This window comes from Lactuca virosa, chromosome 4 (genome assembly GCF_052849685.1).
Source record: "Lactuca virosa cultivar CGN04683 chromosome 4, Lactuca_virosa_CGN04683_v6, whole genome shotgun sequence".
Classification (NCBI taxonomy): Eukaryota; Viridiplantae; Streptophyta; class Magnoliopsida; order Asterales; family Asteraceae; genus Lactuca; species Lactuca virosa.
The window spans coordinates 138,594,811-138,599,227 of NC_136429.1; positions in this window are offsets into that span (position 1 = coordinate 138,594,811).

Genomic DNA, 4,417 nt, shown 5'->3' on the forward strand with positions numbered 1-4,417 from the left:
CTAAGCATCTCCTCCACCCTTCCCCCATCACATATGGTTGACATGTCGTCACCATCTGCAATTCTGCATCCTTTGTCGCTGTCAGCATCACTGCACGCCACATCACCACCACCAGGAACAATTACCCTTTTTGGGTTGTAATAATAGACACACATCCCCCATCGTCGCCCCCTTCAATCACCAATCGCCGCCAACATCTTTGTCATCTTCATTCCGTCCATATCAGGCTCACTTTTACAGGTTCGTTTTCTTACTTTTACGAATTAGAAAATCATAACCCTAACTTTGAATGCTTTCATCGCCTTCAATCCATGTAATCGGATGTTACCAATGGAATGGAATTAGACTATAATTCATTGTTTGGGACTATATTCATTTTGGCTGCTTGTAAATTAAAATTTGTTCAAAACTTCATGTGCAAGTTGAGACTACTGAGTGTAATCGTTTAAATGTTCTGCTAGCACACTCCGTTTACTCAAAAAATTTGATATTATAATAATAAGTTAACCCTCCTTTATCTCTCTAGCCTCAGATCTGTTTATTTATGGTTCTTTTCATGTAGGATAAATTTGGATGGAACCTATGCTTATGCTGCTTACCATTTGATTGAAACTACCTCTTTCCTTGGTAGATTTAAGCTCTACCTTTCTATTATCTTCCTAAAATACGTATTAGTCTGATCTGCATTTTGGTTTTAACTATTTTTGTAGCTATATTCAGAAAACAAGTAGTCAAAGAGATGGAAAAAGAAGTTCAAACATATGGGTTTTGATAGAAAATCTAATCAATTTCATGGTCGTGTGGTGATCATATAATATCCTAAAAATATTAGTCTTAATAAATAAGCATATGTTCATTTCTTGATGGTTTTGCAGGTCTCAGATAGAAGTCATTCAACGACACTTATTGGTAGCAACTTAGTCATATTTACTGGAAAAGACTCAACCGCCAAATTTTAGGTCTGGTGTATAAGGTCTCACGCAGAGGTAAATTGCCACCCTTTTTATTAGGCCTTTTGTTTAGGGTTTCATATACATCGGTGTTGGAACTTTTTGGAATTTGCAAACGTGTTGGCAATTTTTCGTATAATCTTTTCCCCTGTTTTGTTTGTTATCATGACTTTCAGTTGCTTATTTAATGATGATGAATATCTTCAAGCCTATAGAAAAGACGATGGAATCTACTATTGGGGTATCCCAAAATGAGTTTTTTGATGTTACTTGATTCAAAATTCCAATTGGACACCGACTTTGAATGTTTTTTTTTGCCTGATACTGAATTTTAAGTTGTAGAAACTTCTCAACTTTGAATTTATATATGCATGCATTATAGTGATGGGTTTTCTGAATTTCTTGGGGATTTTTCAGGGATGGAATTGATGTTCATACAAATAAAATGATATTGAACTTTCCAACCGAAAATGTATGATCTTATGAAAATATGCTTAAAAAGAAAGACATTATTTTCAACATGACCATATGATATGCTTCTTGCCAAAAAAATGTAATCAAAGATTTTGTTTTACCTTTGGGTTTTATGAAGCCTTTTGAAGTGATAAAAGTTAATTTCATTTGTTGTTATTTGCATTGCTTTTATATTTATATGGCGTATAATTAATTAAAAAAATGTAGAAATAATATGTTCATGTATCAGTCATTTTTGTTTGCAGGTCCCTTAATTGTCATTGTTAGGAAGCTCACAATGGGTTCGATTCATTTTTAAAACTCACATTCCCTTATCTGTTTTAAAATCACAAATTCCTCTTGCTGTTTGGTTTTTTCCCAATTTGCAAATTTCCTTCACAACAAATCCGAATCGAAATCGCTATTGGGTGAAAAGCGGTATTTATGCATCCCATCGTTGTATGTTTTTTCAGAGCACCCAACCTCTAAGAGTGAAAGAGAACCATTGAAAGTCTCATTGGAAGAAGCTAGCATTTCTTAAGCTTTCTTCCTCGAATTTATTCTTCTTATGGATACATTGAAGAAGAAGATTTGGTTTTTTTTCTTCTTAACAAATCGATTTGAAGAAGCGGATTCAACTTTCTTGTTTTTTCTCCATTTCGGTTTGGTTTTTTTTTTATCAGGGGTGACACGGATCCATGTAATAATCGGTATCAAAACACTTATCTTTTTGTATTTTTGAATCCGGTTCAGATGAGTTTTGATTTTTAAGATCATCAAAATCATGTTACAAATGTATATTCAGTTATTTAGTGATGAAATTATAAGTAGCATTGTTCATTGTATTTGGTTTTTGGTTCACATATATGTTTTAATCTTTTTCCAACCATCTTTCGTTTCTAATTTTGGTTTCTTTCTCATCTGTCAAGATCAGCCTATAAACCTCCGGTTTGGTTATTGTAGTTAAGTAAGAAATTGAAGTGCTGAAAGGGCTTCATATGCTAGAACAAGGAACAAGTACCGGTCTATATATAACTCTTTTAATATGGATCTTAATTCTTTTTTCTCATATAAACATTTGGTGGCAACTCTATACTTGGTTTTGTTTATGTATTTATAGTTTATGTTGTTTCCTATAAACCGGGATAAATAATCTCAAGAATAATTTGATGGGGCTTGTGACTGTTCAAAAATACACATGTTTTAGCAACATACTTTGAATAGGTTGTAATAGAGAATTTTAGTGCTCCGTTGGAGTCGTATATTTTTTATAATGTAAATGAAGAGAGGCTCAAATTAATATAAACATAGAAAATTGTATCTTTTGGCTGAATTTAAAATAGTTCTTATAATAAAAAAAATGATATTATAATACTATTAGGTAGATTTTAAGAGTAAAATGTCTTAATAGGAAACTAATTGGAACTACATTGCTATGTCTTGCATTACCCTCTAACGTGTAGGTTCAATATGTTTTTTGATTTTAATTTAGGTAGCAGAGGGTTTGCAATGTAAATTTGGATGTTAACTTCACGAAAGTGACTTGATATTCATTTGGCATTGATTTGTATTAATTAGTGATGGGTTGTAGTGTCTATATATTTTTTCATATCTAATTCAGGTTAATGTGCAATACTCCCACCTATTTGAAATTGTAAAATTTCTACAATAGTTTTGTTTTTACTAAACATGATGTGCTGTTTGGACTATTGTTTTTGGTTTCATGTTAATTTCATATGGATGGTGCATCTTTATAAAGCTTTATGGTTTCTCACATGGTTAACATTAATTTTCTCGACCAAGCCCTTCAAAGATTTCAACTTTTATTTCCTTATAGAAGCTTTAATTAAATAATTGTTTAGTTTTTTATGTCAATACATGGTTAATAATTGACATCCATAACGTGTTTTCATGTGTGACAGTGTATCAATTTGATATTTGCATATTGCTGATGTTTGAAAACACCATAGGATCAACTGTTATTTTTCTTATTTTGTAAAAGGTTCAAGTAACTAGCAGTTTTTTTAATATTTTTGATCAATTTGACCCTTTCCATTAAGCCCTCAAATTCCGGAGGATACGAAAATCTTCTCTAATGCCTAGACTACAAATTTTTAAGGTATTCTAGAACAAGAAAATTAATCGCCGAAAGGAGCTGTATGGTGTCTTAGACATGTACTTTCCTTGAAACATAATATTTTTGTAAAAAAATATATCGCCAAAAGAAACTATTCGTCGCCGCCGCTTTGCGCGGGTACACCACTAGTATATATATATATATATATAGTATAAGGCATATTTTAAAACTTTTCAAAATACAAGGTTCAAATATTAATTATATAAATTAATCATATAATTAATTAATTAATTTAAACCTAGAGTGAATTTTATAATTATCTTTTAATTACTCTAATAATTAAATCAGTTATTAAATCTACAAGCGATAATATTATTTTAATTAATCAAATAATTAAACAATTATCAAATAAGGATATCTCCTAATATTTAGGGTTTTATTAATTATCACATAAGGCAATCAAAATTCGAAATCAAGCAGAATCATTACCAGATAAATATGAAAAATAATACCACATATCAAATTAGGCAGATAATCACCGAAAATATGTTCCGGCTAAATGTCACGTCGTGGCCAAGGAAGTGTCATGTCGTGGCCAACAATTTCAAAAAAAATTGTTTTATGTTTTACGGTTCATGTGTAATCAAGGTTTGACAAACCAAAGCTCTGATACCACTAATGAGAATTATAGAATACAAAACAATGTACAATGTGGAAAATTAATTAACAATTAATTAGGTACATGCATCCTATAATGGGTCTATGTCAAATACGTTGAAGGCAACATACTATAAACTAAAAAATGAAAACATGAATTAGTTTACATACCTTGTAGATTGTTTTAGTAAATAATCAAGTAATCCAATCTTTAATGCTTCTAGAAGCAAGCACCACAAGTGTCGTGCCTCTGATGGTTCACACCTAATCCTAGAAACAA